Source organism: Elaeis guineensis, chromosome 10, assembly GCF_000442705.2.
Source record: "Elaeis guineensis isolate ETL-2024a chromosome 10, EG11, whole genome shotgun sequence".
Taxonomy (NCBI): domain Eukaryota; kingdom Viridiplantae; phylum Streptophyta; class Magnoliopsida; order Arecales; family Arecaceae; genus Elaeis; species Elaeis guineensis.
In genome coordinates this window covers 84,709,838-84,727,193 of record NC_026002.2, presented here as the reverse complement: position 1 = coordinate 84,727,193, position 17,356 = coordinate 84,709,838, and positions in this window count along the sequence as shown.

Below are 17,356 nucleotides of genomic sequence, written 5' to 3'. Positions count from 1 at the left end.
TCCCTTATTCCTCCTCATATTCTTCATCTCTTGAAATATCCAAGAGATTCGAAGAATATTTTTTAGATTAACCATCCGGAGGGATCTGCAAAAAGCTAGCACTTCGAGCGGATCTTCGTTCGACGAACCTCCAATTTTGTTGCAACCTCGTGTGGATCACTTGTAGAGGCCGGATGCATGTATGGCTCCAAAGGCAACAAAAAAAATCAACCATGGAGTTCTCAACCTGTATGAAGGTAAGAGATCTGATCTTTTCTTTTATCTAGATATGATCTAGGTTTTGGATCTAAAAATATTTTAGATCTAGGGTATTGATTTGATCAATATCAAATCTTTTATTTTCTGATTTATAAATATAATATGACATATTATAGGTCTTAATTATAGGGTTTAGTAATTTAATTACATACATTTATAGATTAAATTATTTAATTTACATGTTCCACTACGTTATATTTTAAAAATATTTTGAAATTCATGCATGAAATCCTGCACCTTTTCCAATAGGTATAAGGTTAGCATCGATCTACTATAAATCCTTAGTGTTTGCTATGCTTGCATATTTTTTTTTCTTTATTGTACTCTATACTTGTTTATTTGTTAATTGTGTTTAATCTTTTGTCATTGTCAATTAACTCACCTTACTAATCAAGTTGAGCACATTCTGTGTGAACACTAATCACTAAAAATTTTAAGAGACCCAATTCACCCCCTCTCTTAGGCTCCATATTTGGACAACCATTTGAAATAATATTTTTGATAAATTTAGGTATATTACAACGATCTACTAGTTTCTAAATCTTGTTAGAAAGTTATATAGGTTCTTACAGCCTCGGTATGAATGGACTATCTATCATGTCAAAAGGCAAGTAGTCACCTCACTTTAGCTTTATAGGTCCAGCAACACTTTGTCTAAGTAAAACCTATATAAGGTATCACATACCTAAAATTTTAAAGCTAAAATATTCAATGATAATTAGTTTGTATCATATACAAATTATTAGCAGATGCAACTTTTGCATTCTGCTATTGCTTCACATTTGCAAGACAACTCTTGTAATTTATTTCTAACGCTCATCATTGCTATATATGAAATTAGATAGCTTTAATGAAAATATTCTTCACCTTTATTTCCTCAACCATTCCATGAAGTTCAATCAATTTTAAAAATTTACTATGCAGTGATAGCAAAGATGCATATGTGTATGTAAGAACATAAAAAGACCACTCATGATGACATGCATAATTTAGATGAGATTTTTATCTAATTGTGTCTCTCACTATTTTAGCAAATTTTATAGCCCTCAAGTATGAAATTGAGGAAACCTATCATCTAGTTCTTTAGTGGGGTTAAGATCTTAATTCCTCATAAAAACTTTGTGGATAGCACAACAAGCTCCTATAAGTTCAAAGATAGGTAACTCTTTACCAATTGCATCTCATGTAACTCTCAACTTAATTTTTACCTCTAAAATATTTATAGTCTTGTGGATAGCATAACAAACTATAGTATTTTAGTTAAGTCATACCCTTTAATCCTATATAGTCATATCTGAATAATACTATTCTTATGGATAGCACAATAAGACAGTATTATCAAAAAATACCATAAGCATCACTAAGTCAACATCATACCAATTACTATAGCAAGCCTTGTAGATAGCACAACAAACTCACTACAGTTTTTGACATATTCTATTGACCTAGTATGAGTTAAGTACAATTAGCTTCATTATGCATCAAGACAATATCAAATCAGTCTCCACAGCAAGCCTTGTGGATAGCACAACAAGCCTACTATAGTTCTTGACATAATACAGGCTTAGCATGAAGGAAGGCATGGGTAGTGTTCTAAACACTTCACCATTATGACTTAGTATAATTTAAATGAGAGACTTAGGTCTCATTCACATCCTAAACATATACATGCATCATATGCAATTTAAATTTTAATTATAACTACCAACATGTAAGAGCATATAAAGGAAGATTAATGGTTGTGGACTTTTGAAAAAATCATCTGAGCCATAAGATGATCTATGGGTCTAACCCTAGGTGCATCATTGATTGAACCATCTCATGGTAAATCTTAATGCATCTTTGCTCTACAAATGACCAGTAGTCTAGTCTTCATCTCCATGAGGACTTCCATGAATGCTTAATTTTTATTTAAAATAAAAAAAAATAATTTTTATCTATTCTCAAATATTTTTTTTTATTATTTTATATTAATATATAAAAATCCCAATCAATAGTTGAAAATATACAAAAGAAAAATTCAGTTAATAATACAATGCATCAGGGGCACCTAGCCCTTATTGCAACTCTTGCAGATGCATTAATATAATCAGCTAACATGGAAATATTCATGCATACATCCATCACATGGATGTTCCATAGTCCATAACCATACAACATACTTTTTCTATAACAATTATAAAACATTAGTAACAATCTTTTCATATTATCTTAATCGTGATATCATTCATACACATGTCAATGGAGATGCTTAATTTTATGGTCATAGGATCCATCTAGGGTTTTTGATTTGAATTCAACTCTTGACCCAAAGTTCAATTTTAAGTCAATCATTTATCATCCATTAGAGTTGAGTTGATCAATTTATAGGTTAATCCTAATCTAATTAGGTTAACATAGATTTGGTCAAACATGATCCAAATCCTAATCAAATTAGGTCAATGACAATTTGATCAACCTAAATTAAACAAGATTTCTAATCAAATTAGAACTATAAATTTGATTTGATCTATAATCATTAACTCTAATTATATTAGAATAATAAATTATAGTTGTTGGTGCAAAAATCCGCTTGCGTCGGAGAAGCTGGAGTCGGGGAAGCCGCGGTCGCCGCCGGGACCTGCAAGGGAAGTCTAAACCGGAGGTGGGGTTGCTCCGGCAAGACCCTCCGACGCTCAAGTCAGTTCTCTGCCTCAACAAGAATGGAGTGATCGAACGGAGAATTTAGCAGAGTTTAGAGGTAAGGAAAATGAGCTTAGAGAATAACGTATCTGGGTCCCCCTTTTATAGGCAGAGGAGGCAACGGATTGATGGCGACATTTGTAACCGTCTGGTAGTGGGCCGCCCGTAGTCAGGGAAATTGATTGCAAAGGACAGTGGAGTAGACGCGTGGCCATCACGGAGGCTTGCCATGTGGAATCTGTTATGAGGGGTGGAGCAGCGTCCGTTGTCAGCGGATAGGAGAATCGCACGGTATCCATCGCAGGAGGTGGAGCAGGTGCGTGGCCGTCACTGTGGCCTGTCAGGGGATAGTGGAGCTGTGCAGAGTCCGCTACAGGAAGTGGAGCAGGGTGGCTATGGTCACTGCGGCCCGTCAGGGAATGATGGCACTGCGCAGAGTCCGCCACAGGAAGTGGAGCAGGGTTGTGGCCGTTTTGGGGGCCTGTCAGAGGGCGTGGATTTGTCGATTGAAGCTCGACAATGGCCGGAGCCCGGTTTCTGCTGAAGTTTGGGTGAGGTCCTCCTGGCGGTAGTGGTCGTGAGCGGAGCCCGACTTCTGGGGGAGTCCGGGCGGAACCGTTCCGATGTTGGCGGCGGAGCCCGGCTCCCGTAGGAGTCCGAGCGAAAATGCGCTGCAATGAAAGTTAGAGGTGGAGCCCGGCTCCCGTAGGAGTCCGGGCAGAGCTGCACTTGCTGTCGGTGGTGGAGCCCGGCTCCCGTAGGAGTCCGGGCGGAGCTGCACTTGCTGTCGACGGTGGAGCCCGGCTCCAGTAGGAGCCCGGGCGGAGCTAAACTTGCCGATGCCGGTGCTGGCGGTGGAGCCCGGCTCCCGTAGGAGCCCGGGCGGAGCTGCACTTGCTGATGCCGGTGCTGGCGGTGGAGCCCGACTCCCGTAGGAGTCCGGGCGGAGCTGCACTTGCCGATGCCGGTGCTGGCGGTGGAGCCCGGCTCCCGTAGGAGTCCGGGCCGAGCTGCACTTGCTGTCGGCGGTGGAGCCCGGCTCCCGTAGGAGCCCGGGCGGAGCTGAACTTGCCGATGCCGGTGCTGGCGGTGGAGCCCGACTCCCGTAGGAGCCCGGGCGGAGCTGCACTTGCTGATGCCGGTGCTGGCGGTGGAGCCCGGCTCCCGTAGGAGTCCGGGCGGAGCTGCACTTGTCGATGTCGGTGCTGGCGGTGGAGCCCGGCTCCCGTAGGAGTCCGGGCGGAGCTGTACTGATGCCGGTGCAGGTTTCGATTGTGGGAATTTTATACCCAACACCAGTCCCCCTACTTTCGAGTTTGAATTTCAAACGAAGGAAGTACAGAGAGGCAGACACAGCCGAAACCGTCCCTTCGAATCCTGCGCCCTGCCGCTCCCAGATATTTTGGCATTAAATGAGCACGTGCCGGAGTCTTTTCGAATTGGAGCGGTACGAGGGGATGCTTCGAAAATCCCATGGGTACGCTGGCCCAGGTACGGCGTAATTATGACCCTGCCAACCGCCAGTCGCCTTTAGCCGTCTGCCACGGGGAGTGGGACACGCATCAGACGTGGACTGGCCTGGGGGGATTCGAGATCATTATGGCGCCGGATCCCAGGGTCTATTTAAACCCATCCTCCCCTCTTCAGGCATCCCACTCCATTTCTGATTTTTGCTGGCGTCCGTCATCTCCCTGAGAGTCTGCTCTAGCGAACGCCCTCTCGAGCCGTAGGCGCCTTCTGTTTCTCGCTCCCCGGATCCCCAGAGCAAGATAGGTTAGTGCCAACCTTCTTCTCATCGCCTAGGGGCCTCTCTTCTTTTCATTTCTTTCGTGTCTTCTTCTGAGTTGACCTTCGGCGTCTCGTTCCCTTCTCAGTTTGTCTTTCTAGGGCCCTTTAGGTTCTCCCCCAAAAAATGTCTTCCGATTCTTCTGCCCCCGTAAGTTCTGGGAGTTCTTCTACTTCGAACCCCCAGGCCCTTATTTCTGCAGACGAACCCGCGCTCGGGGCAGGGCCTCGCCCGGTTTTCGCACCAGGCGCCATTCCATGTTCGTCGACTCCGGATGAACTCCTTCTGATAAGGGCTCGGTACGGGGTTCCTTCGGAGTACGACCTGGAGCTTCTTGGCCCCTCCGACCGGGCCAGCGCTCGCCCTCCTGGTCACTTTTGTTTGTACCAGGAGGCATTCCGCGTCGGACTCCGGCTTCCGCTTCCAGACTTCGCTGCCGCCTTCTTTCGCTTCTTAGACATTTCTCTCGCTTCTGTCGCCCCGAATTCCTTTAGGTTTTTGATAGGGTTTCTCTCTCTCTGCCATATAGCCGAGGTCCAGCCATCCCTCTCTTTGTTCAGACATTTCTACACCTTCAAACGCCATCCTTCAGCGAAGGACTGGTGGTACTTCTCCCCCCAGTTCGGTAAGAAGGGGTTGCTGAAGGGCGCCCCTTCTTCGATTCACAACTGGAAGGAGAAATTTCTCTTTGTCTACTGCCCGACCCTGGAACTAGGTCTGCCCCCTTGGGGGTCCCTGAGGGATTCCGTCCGCCGGGCTCCCAACCTGGGAGAGGACGACCTCCAGGCTGCCCAGAAGCTCCTGAGTTATCCCGCTCCTTCCCTTCCTAACCTTCTGAGGGAGCAGCTTCTCTTCAACATCGGCCTGAGCCCTCAGGATCCAGCATGTATTTATCTTTCTTTTCTTGCCTTCTTCTTCTTCTCCTTATTATTATTTTTTTTTCTCTTTTCTTCCTCTCCTTTTTCTTTTTTTGACTCTGGACTGATCGGTGTCGCTTCTTCTTCTTCTTTTCTCCTTTTCTTCTCTTTTTTTTTTTTTTTCTAGCGATGGACGCCGAAGCTACGCGGATGCTCGCCCAGGCTATGAGAGCTCAGAAGAGGAAGGGCGCGACGGCCTCCGGTTTGGCGAAGAGGGCCAGGGTGGAGGGGACGAGCTTGGCTGCGCCCGTCCGGGCGGCCCCGGCCATCGACATTCCTTCGGATGCCGAGCCAGCAGCCCCCCGGGCTCCCTCAAGGAGCCCGCCGACTGGGGTCCCTATTCCGGAGGTCCGCCCCACGGAGGCGCCCGCCGCGGGGAAGAGGAGGAAATCGGTGGCCCGCAGGGCGAGCAGCCACCGAGCCGCTGCAGACGAGTCCGTCTGCTCTGAGGGGGGATCGGAGAACCCCTTCAACGACAAGGCTTTGATCAGGCGGCTACTCGATGGCTGCATTCTGCCCGATGTCGTGGAGAGGATCGACCGCGCCGATCCCGAGCAGCGGGCCTGGGACACTTTGGGGTCCTTTCTCGAGGTAAGCGGATGTTTTTTTTTTTTTTTTTTGCATGGTTGCTTGATCTTTGTTGTAATTCTCTATCCATCCTTGCAGATCGGGCACCAGCTCTTCGCCTATGTCGAGGCGTCGGGCCGCATGAGAAGGGACCTCCTTCGGGCGGAGGAGCGCTGCCAGGATGAGGTTGCCCGTCTTCAAGCGAAGACGGCCGAGGTGGCCGCCCTCCGGGAGGCCCTGGAGAGAGAGAGGCAAGACCGGGAAGAGGAAAGACAAACCCGGGAGGAGGAGAGATGAAGTCTGGAGGAGTCGGCGAGGAAGGCGGAGGCCGAGGTCGCCCATCTGGCCGAGCAAACTCCGGTTCTGGTCTCGGAGGCCAGGACCCTTGCGGTGGAGGAGTTCAAGGCCTCCACAGAGATGAGGGAGCTGAACGTCTAGTTCGGCCTGGAGGCGTTCACCAAGGGGTTCGAGCTCTGCCGAGAGAGGGTGGCCAGCAGATGCCCCGACCTTGATCTCGGCTTTTTGGAGGATTCTGACGACGAGGCAGCCCCTTCGTCCGCCGCCATCACAGTTGCACCCCCCGCGCCAAGCTCTCCACCTCCTGCCCCCGAGGTCTGAGACCTCCGATCTTGTATCTTTCTTTTGTCGCCATACTTTCCGTTTGTCTTCAAAATCAATCAATAAAGTCAAATTTCTTATTGTGGATGGTTTTTCTTCCCTCTGCCCCTCCTTTTCGGCCCTTCTTCTTGTAATGAGTCGGTCTTTGACGTTTGCATCTTCCGATGGCAGTGCCCCACCGAAGCGCTCCCCTTGCCCCTGGGGGTTCCGCTGAAATCAACTATCCAACGGCTGAAAAAGGAGGTCCTCCACCTGATGAAGAAGTTGAAGAAGTCGGAGGGCGAGCTCTGCCAGACGAAAAAATGCTATTCCGAGGCCGCCGCTGAGGCCGCCCACTTCAGGAGTCTCCAAGTGAAGGCAATCATGGACTACAGTCGGAGGAAGGCGAACTTCGCGAAGGAGCTTGAGGAATGTACGAAGAGCGCCAGCGACCGAACTTGGGCTCAAGAAGCCAGGATCAGCACCCTTAAGGTGGAGCTATCAGCTGCAAAGAGGAGGATCGGCCAGCTGGAAGGAAACTCATCCTGGACCCTGGTGCGAGTTGATGACGAGCAAAAGTGGACGCAGAAGGTCTCCGATCTCCAGAAGCAGCTTCAAGACGCCGAGATGAGCCACGATGTGCAGCGGGCCAGCTGGCGCCGGCAGGTAGAAGAGTACAAAGGAAGATTCCGTCAGGCGGCGGATGAGGTTGTTCGTCTCCAGAGGCAGTTGGTTACCAGGACGCAGCTTATTAACGCCCAGGATGCCGAGGAGCTCTGAGCCTTGAGGGGCACCGTCGAGGAGATTTCTGTCTCCCTCGGGGAGAAGTCAGCCAAGCTGCAACAAGTAAAAATCCAACTGGGGCTTGAGCGGAAGGCCGTAGCGGACGCAGAGGCGGAGTCCGAAGTGTTGCGGAAGTGGCGTCGGGATGCGGAGGCTGAGAGCCGGCGACTTCGTCAGGCGTTCCAGGATATGCTGCGAAAGAAGGAAGAACTAGAAGAAACGGTGGAGAGCCTGAGGCAGTCCTGGTTGAGGGATGGGGGTGGTGACCCTAGGTCAGAGGACGCAGGGCCTCCTTAAAGCCACTTTGTCTTTATGTAGTTATTTTCTTTTTGTCATTTTGTCCTTCTTTCTCTGGCCGCTCTGGTTTTGCAGAGCATATATCGAAAATGGAAAAAGGGGCGCTTTGTGTTACTCTGTCCATGCGTAGTATTGATATCATCGTTTGTTGAACCTTTCTTATCGTTTGGCTTGTTTGACGTAGAGGTCGCCGTGGGGGGGGGCTTTTTCCTTTCGTCCGATCCTGTCGCGCGGCCGAGTTTCGCCACCATCGTTGCCCCTTGCTGCAGAAGTGACGATTAGAGCCCGGCTCCCGTAGGAGTTTGGGTGAAATCTTTCCTGGCGACGGAACCCGGCTCCCGTAGGAGTCCGGGCGAAGTCTTGCTTGGCGGTGGAACCCGGCTCCCATAGGAGTCCGGGCGAAGTCTTGCTTGGCGGCGGAACCCGGCTCCCGTAGGAGTCCGGGTGAAGTCTTGTTTGGCGGCGGAACCCGGCTCCCGTAGGAGTCCGGGCGAAGTTTTGTTTGGCGGCGGAACCCGGCTCCCGTAGGAGTCCGGGCGAGGTCTTGTTTGGCGGCGGAACCCGGCTCCCGTAGGAGTCCGGGCGAAGTTTTGTTTGGCGGCGGAACCCGGCTCCCATAGGAGTCCGGGCGAGGTCTTGTTGGGCGACGGAACCCGGCTCCCGTAGGAGTCCGGGTGAAGTCTTGCTTGGCGACGGAACCCGGCTCCCGTAGGAGTCCGGGCGAGGTCTTGTTTGGCGGCGGAACCCGGCTCCCGTAGGAGTCCGGGCGAAGTCTTGCTTGGCGGTGGAACCCGGCTCCCGTAGGAGTCCGGGCGAAGTCTTGTTTGGCGGCGGAACCCGGCTCCCGTAGGAGTCCGGGCGAGGTCTTGTTTGGCGACGGAACCCGGCTCCCGTAGGAGTCCGGACGAAGTCTTGTTTGGCGGTGGAACCCGGCTCCCGTAGGAGTCCGGGCGAAGTCTTGCTTGGCGGCGGAACCCGGCTCCTGTAGGAGTCCGGGCGAAGTCTTGTTTGGCAGTGGAACCCGACTCCCGTAGGAGTCCGGGCGAAGTCTTGCTTGGCGGCGGAACCCAGCTCCCGTAGGAGTCCGGGCGAAGTCTTGCTTGGCGGCGGAACCCGGCTCCCGTAGGAGTCCGGGCGAAGTCTTGTTTGGCGGTGGAACCCGGCTCCCGTAGGAGTCCGGGCGAAGTCTTGCTTGGCGGCGGAACCCGGCTCCCGTAGGAGTCCGAGTGAAGTCTTGTTTGGCGGCGGAACCCGGCTCCCGTAGGAGTCCGGGCGAAGTCTTGCTTGGCGGCGGAACCCGGCTCCCGTAGGAGTCCGGACCTTCCATTTGGCTTGAGCCGGTGCGAGGTTCTCATTATCAGCCTGGCTTGTGGGGGCGCGTTAGGGCGCTATAAGGCCTCTCCCCCCTCCGATCTAAAGGAACCGGGCCTTCGACTTTGCTCATGTCAGGACGAGGTTCTCCTCCTGTTCCTGACATGGCTGTGGGGGCACATTAGGGCGTTGCAAGGCCTCTCCCCCCATCCAGTCTAAAAGAACCGGGCCTTTGACTTTGCTCAAGTTAGGGCGAGGTTTTCCTCCTGTCCCTAACAGGGCTGTGGGGGCACATTAGGGCGTTGTAAGGCCTCTCCCCCCATCCGGTCTAAAAGAATCGGGCCTTTGACTTTGCTCAAGTTAGGGCGAGGTTTTCCTCCTGTCCCTAACAGGGCTGTGGGGGCACATTAGGGCATTGTAAGGCCTCTCCCCCCATCCGGTCTAAAAGAACCGGGCCTTTGACTTTGCTCATGTTAGGGAGAGGTTTTCCTCCTGTCCCTAACACGGCTGTGACCTTGGATGGATCATATCCAGTCATAATACATCCACGCTAGGTGGGAGGAGCATGTTAGCTAAAAAGAAAAGTAGATTCAAAGCGAAATAGTAAATGATACATTTAAAGCATTCCCGCTCCTCCTTGAGGCCCTCCGGTGATGGAGTCGATGGTCCCGATGGGCGGCCGGTCCCCGGGCTGCTCCTCCCTTTTCTGCAGTTCAGGCGGCGGGAGGGCTCTTGGCCGGTCTCTTCTGTCCCCCGGCCTCCGACGGATGAATCTGTCGAGTCGACCTCGCCGAATGAGCTCCTCGATCTCATCCTGGAGCTGGATGCATTCCTCCGTGTCGTGGCCGTGGTCGCGGTGGTAGAGGCAGAACTTGTTGGGGTTGCGCTTCCCGGGGTGCGTGCGCATCCTCTCCGGCCTAGGGAGCTGCTCCCTGACCTCCATCAGCACCTGAGCCTTTGAGACGTTGAGGGGGGCGTAGTTGCGGAATTTCCCTGGCGGGGAACTCCGTCGAAACCTGTTGTCCGGGCTTCTCTGCCTGCGCGCTCGGGGAGGGGTATGGGCGCGCTTATGCCCAGGAGGGGATCGGGAGCGAGGCCGGGCTTCCTTTGGCCTCTTTTCAACTGCGGGCTTACCAGAATCTCCTGCCTGACGCTCCCTTGCAGTCTCTTCGTCCTTCATCTTGAAGGCTTCTTCCGCTCGGGCATATCCTTCAGCCCGAGCTAGTAAATCGGCAAAATCCCTGCGGTACTTCTTCTCCAGGGAGTACAAAAGATCGTTCTTCTGAAGGCCGCCTTTCAGGGCGGCCATGGCAACTGACTGGTCCAAGTTTCGGACCTCCAATGCCGTGATGTTGAAGCGGTTGACGTAGGCCCATATGGACTCCCCTTCCCTCTGCTTGATGTTGATGAGGGACTCTGAACCTTTCCGGGGACGTCGGCTGCTGACAAAATGGGCCATGAATTGGTGGCTCATTTGGTCGAAGGAGAATATGGTACCCGGCTTTAGAGCGGAGTACCAGTTCCTTGCCGCTCCCTTCAAAGTAGATGGGAAAGCCCGGCACAAGATGGTGTCAGGGGCGCCGTGAAGCAGCATCATCGTTCGGAAGGCCTCCAGATGATCAACCGGGTCCGACGTCCCGTCGTAGCTTTCGAACTGGGGAAGCTTGAAGTTCGGCGAGATCGATTCCTGCATAATCATTTGGGAGAAAGGAGGGTCAGTGCAAATATCCTCACCATAAGCGGGAGGCGCGTGGCGGAGTTCTTCGATCCGCCGGTTCATCTCCTGGAGCCTCCGGTCCAGAAAATCCTCTCGACTTCGAGTCTCGAGGGTCCTTTGGCAGAACGGGGGCAGGGATCTTCCAGGGGTGGAGTCGTGGTCCGACGGAGGGCTCTCTACCCTCAGATTCGCCTTCCCGGGAAGGACGGGGCGGCTGGCCCAGGTGGCTCGCCCCGCCGCCGGGTTCTGGCATTCCGGAGATGCCCCCTCCGGATGCGCCGACGCCTGCGGTTGCTGCTGCTGCATCGCTTGTACGGCTTCAACGAGTCCCCTGACCTGCTGCGCCAGCAAGTCGAATTGCTCCGTGCCGACCGCCGCCGTCGGAGGGGAAGGAAGAGGAGGTTGAGAAACTGGAGGGGAGGCCGGAGCCTGAGATCTGGCTGCGGAGGCCGCAGACCGCCGGGTGGACGCCTTGCGCGGAGGCATCGAGTGCTGATCTCGTGGGGGAAGATTGGGAGTGGGTGACAGAGAGACGGTCGGAGATGGCTCCGTTGAACACTCCTTTAAGAACAAGGGTGCTGCGAAGGTTCAGCCCTTCCTCTAGCGCCAATCCTGTTGGTGCAAAAATCCGCTTGCGCCGGAGAAGCTGGAGTCGGGGAAGCCGCGGTCGCCATCGGGACCTGCAAGGGAAGTCTAAACCGGAGGTGGGGTTGCTCCGGCAAGACCCTCCGACGCTCAAGTCAGTTCTCTGCCTCAACAAGAATGGAGTGCTCGAACGGAGAATTTAGCAGAGTTTAGAGGTAAGGAAAATGAGCTTAGAGAATAACGTATCTGGGTCCCCCTTTTATAAGCGGAGGAGGCAACGGATTGATGGCGACATTTGTAACCGTCTGGTAGTGGGCCGCCCGTAGTCAGGGAAATTGATTGCAAAGGACAGTGGAGTAGATGCGTGGCCATCACGGAGGCTTGCCACGTGGAATCTGTTATGAGGGGTGGAGCAGCGTCCGTTGTCAGCGGATAGGAGAATCGCGCGGTATCCGTCGCAGGAGGTGGAGCAGGTGCGTGGCCGTCACTGTGGCCTGTCAGGGGATAGTGGAGCTGTGCGGAGTCCGCTACAGGAAGTGGAGCAGGGCGGCTATGGTCACTGCGGCCCGTCAGGGAATGATGGCACTGCGCGGAGTCCGCCACAGGAAGTGGAGCAGGGTTGTGGCCGTTTTGGGGGCCTGTCAGAGGGCGTGGATCTGTCGATTGAAGCTCGGCAACGGTCGGAGCCCGGTTTCTGCTGAAGTCCGGGTGAGGTCCTCCTGGCGGTAGTGGTCGTGAGCGGAGCCCGACTTCTGGGGGAGTCTGGGCGGAACCGTTCCGATGTTGGCGGCGGAGCCCGGCTCCCGTAGGAGTCCGGGCGGAAATGCGCTGCAATGAAAGTTAGAGGTGGAGCCCGGCTCCCGTAGGAGTCCGGGCGGAGCTGCACTTGCTGTCGGTGGTGGAGCCCGGCTCCCGTAGGAGTCCGGGCGGAGCTGCACTTGCTGTCGGCGGTGGAGCCCGGCTCCCGTAGGAGCCCGGGCGGAGCTGAACTTGCCGATGCCGGTGCTGGCGGTGGAGCCCGGCTCCCGTAGGAGCCCGGGCGGAGCTGCACTTGCTGATGCCGGTGCTGGCGGTGGAGCCCGGCTCCCGTAGGAGTCCGGGCGGAGCTGCACTTGCCGATGCCGGTGCTGGCGGTGGAGCCCGGCTCCCGTAGGAGTCCGGGCGGAGCTGCACTTGCTGTCGGCGGTGGAGCCCGGCTCCCGTAGGAGCCCGGGCGGAGCTGAACTTGCCGATGCCGGTGCTGGCGGTGGAGCCCGGCTCCCGTAGGAGCCCGGGCGGAGCTGCACTTGCTGATGCCGGTGCTGGCGGTGGAGCCCGGCTCCCGTAGGAGTCCGGGCGGAGCTGCACTTGCCGATGCCGGTGCTGGCGGTGGAGCCCGGCTCCCGTAGGAGTCCGGGCGGAGCTGCACTTGCCGATGCCGGTGCTGGCGGTGGAGCCCGGCTCCCGTAGGAGTCCGGGCGGAGCTGTACTGATGCCGGTGCAGGTTTCGGTTGTGGGAATTTTATACCCAACAATAGTTAAACAAATTTATTGGTAAAAATCCTAATCCATGTCTGATGCTTCCTTTTCTATGATCAAATATTTTCGGCTCCCCTCATATCTCGAGCAATAATCAAGATGGTTGACCCACAATGGTGAGTGCCCAATAACATGGTGGTCAGCCCTTGGATCTTAGGTAAATGCATCAAATATAAAAATCTTAAGTCTTGATAATGTACATCTATATGTAGCATTCCAAGGCTCCGTGCATCACATGCACTGGATTTCAATTCCATCGAAAATTAGATTATGGGATCTAATTTTAAACTTGTCACACAGGTCTAAAGACTATAAAATTTTATATCCAAGATTTGATCATGGATTGATAACATTTATCATTTACAAAAAAAATACATCAAGAACATCAACAAAACATCAATCAGAAAATTTGATTTTGACATAGTTTGAACTGGATCTAATCCATATCACAAAAATAATATAAAATTTGATTGAATCAATCAAGGATGGCTCTGATACTACTGTAGAATTTTGGTGATATAGTAAAATATAAATTTAAAAATTTTTACAAGCATTCAATAATTGAAAATAAGGTTTAACAATTAAACTAGAGTATCAAAACTCAAAAGCCCTAGGAACACCTTGATGATTGCAATCAAATATCATGAGCATGCATAACAAGAGAAGATCAGAAGTTATATACCATCATGAAGATCATGAACTAATAATCTTGATGCCTCCAAGAGACTCCAAAGTAGAAGCCCTCCAACAGTGATCCATACAGGATTGATCAGGGTCCTTCCCAACTCGAAATGGTGCTGCAGCCTTCTTCCTAAGTGCGTTGCCGATCGTCCTTTGCAAGAACAGATTGCACCATTACTTGGATGCCTTCATGACCTCTATAGGACCTCTCTTGTAACTTTTTCTTAAAAGATCTCACCACACACAAATCAGATTATATGTTCAACAAATGAACAATCTTTAGGACAAGCATCTCATGCTTTCCTTTTTCTCTCTTCTCTTTCTTTCCATTTTTCATCCTCTTTTTTTTCTTGTCTTTATCCTAAATTTTTCTCTCTTTTTCTTCTCATTCCCACACCTAATTATAGCCCAAAATGGCATGTAGAACCTGGTTGTAGCACCCCCTATTTATAGGAAATAAGGGGTGATACCATGGGATGCCAACTCTTGGCATCCCTTATCTATTACATGCTCCAATTTATTTTTTGCATGAAAACCAAAGGATTTGGCATGAAATAAAAGATGATTAACCAGAAAAAAGACTCTTCCTCTACTTTAAAAAATTATAATGCCATCATATAGTGCGTGGGATAAGAGGGAGGATGTGAAAACTAAGAGTCCATAACAATTAGGACTCTGCCAAATTCAATGCACAAAAGGGAGGCATCCAATTTATTTTTGATGTTCAATCTCCTTGCCAGAGAAGGACTCTTCCTTCTCTTTTGCACCAATAATCTCAAGAGCCATCTCATGACACGATGAATTAAGAAACGCATGGAGAAATAATAGGAATTTAAGAGTTTGACATGAAATAGACTCTTCCATTTCTCTTCTCATATATGTAACGTCCCTTTTTAATTTATGGCATGGAGTTCCTTCCAAAGAAGAACTCCTCTTTATCTTCCATGCCCACATGTCCCTAGGCACCATCTAATGGTGCACAAAACAAAGGATGCATGGAATCATGTAAGGAAATTAAGATACTTAGTTAAGAAGGACTCTTCCTTCTTAACGCCAAAATTAAATGGGGCGTTACAATTATATGGCATGTGATTTTTGACATGGAGGAGGTTAATCCACATGGAACACTTTCATAAAAACCAGATAAGCCAACTAATAAATTAGATGGTTCAAACCCACTCACATTAGGTCAAGACAATAGGCTAAAGTTAGCACAAATACATTTGCACTGAACCTAATTGGGAACTTAAGTTAATTCATGTGCTAGCAATTCAATTAACACATTGAATTTACAATAAATCTAAATAGATTAGACTAAGATCAAATTTTTATTGTGTGTGACCCATTGAGTTTCAAATCTAGCTAGCAGTGGATCCAAACTCATGATATAACCCTAATCCGATTAAATTAGATCAGCTCAAGAGTCCCAATCAACTAGGACTCTTTCTAATTGATTCTCGAATTAAACTCTTTTAATTTTGATGAGTTCACAAGTCAAGATTGATATCTAGCAATATATCATGACTATCCAAAAGATTTAAAATTTGATAAAAATATCAAAATTATCCTTCTATGATGAGTTACTGTGCAATTCATGAAGAGAAAATGGATACTTTAAAGCATATATTTTTAAAATTTTACAATGAAATAATAAAAAATTAAATATTTTAATCTTCTAAATATATCTTAGATCAGATCTAAACTATCATTAAGGATCTATGACATAAAAAATTTACATATAAAATATGATAAAAAATAGAAAACTGTATCGATCACTTCGATGCCCTAAATCTGATCTAACTTTTAGATTATGTCAGAAGAGTTCAAAACTCATCATCTTTTTGTAGGTCGATGATCTTCACTACTGATAAGTATGGTACAAAGCTCTCACTGATGTTGAGTAGCCACATAGGTCATCCGACCTCTGCAGATTGTCCACTCGAAGCTCTGATCGGATCTTCCTTCGTGGGAGTGCTAGTTCGCGTTGAAGGCTCTGAATGGCTGATCCAAGCTCCTTTCTTTGGATCTCCCAGATTCTTCTTGATCAAATGATAAAACTTTACGAGGAGGTGGTGGTGTGAAATATTGGACAAGACTCACTCTTATATTTTTCTTCTCACAAAATCTAGAGATAAAATCCTAGAACCCACAGCTCACGCCCGAGAGGAAGAATACTTTCTCTGTTTCTCACACACGGAAGCCCAATCCACTCTCAACTTTTTATGTTCCCTATCTCAAGTTTCTCACACCAAAAATCACTTCTAATATCATACAAAACTGATCCCCTTTTAAGGTTAGCATCTCATGGAAGATAAGGATAAGAATAAGGTAGTTTCGGTTCAAATTCAAGTATTGGTTGATCCTTATCACCAATTCAAATCAAATTTGAATTAAATTTTAAGTTAAACTTTATCCTTATTTTATGAACTCAGAGATGGGTTGACCAACATCAGAATGGCATAAAAAATCTCACAAAAAAATATTTTATGCATGGAGAAATGTGGTGGCGTGAAGAGGAGAGTCCAACTCAATTTGGACTCTAGATTTTCATTCAAATTCAAATCAATTTGAGCTCAAATTTAAATCAACCAATTTTTTATTCAAAAAGACTCAGATGAGGATGTAGAAAATATTTCTAGGTATAAAAAAAAAAATCACGTAAAATATTTCTCACGTGAAGAATAAGAGGGCACAGATAAAAGAGTTGCAAGGGATTCGAATTCAAATTATTTTTTCTCATCCAATTAGATTCTTAACACAACCAAATTAGGTTAAACATAATTAGATCATTAAATCTAATCTAATTATATAGTAAATATTTTTGATCAAATTTTAATCAAATTAAAAATTAATCAAGCTCAAATTTTGATCATATCAGGAATCAAACATCCTTAGCAATTAGGTCATCTCATAACCTAATCGAGTCAAACCAAATTGAATCCAATTCAATTAGATTCGATTCAAACCTCAATGCTTAATTAAATTAAGTTAATTAATAATTTAATTACTAATCAATTCTCTCATAATTCACCAATAATTAGTAAATTAATTTATTATAATTTTTGCATAGGATTAATCATTAATCGAATTGACTGTTTTATCTTGAAATGATTCTTAATCATTGATTAGCCATATGATCAGTCAAAAATTTTTTTTGAGTGTGACCTCATAGGTTCAAACCTAAGCTGATAGTATGAAAATAATTTTTCTATACCAATCAAAGTGACCATCGAGCAATGATACTCGACATTCGGATAGGTCGAAAGATTGCAAAGCATCATTCATGAACCTATTGGCATATGGTTACTATATAATTCATCCCTTTGATCCAAATACTCAAGATGACCTAGGATTAACTACCAACCCTGATAAGGTCATCCACATTGTATTTTAATTTTTAAAATCTATCACATGGATTATCCCGATCAAGATTTTACTGAATTAAAACATACTGATACATTAACTCCTACTTATTCAGAGGGGTCAATTCTATTTTGACTCACATATTGACTTCACAAGTACTTGACTATGCTCAAAAATCTTTCATCACTGAATTAAAAATTTAGATAGTCTAGCACCAAAACATAGTGAGTTACTTGCAAGTCACCGTGATGATCTCAGATCGGAGGGACACTTATATCCATATCCTTCGCGAGC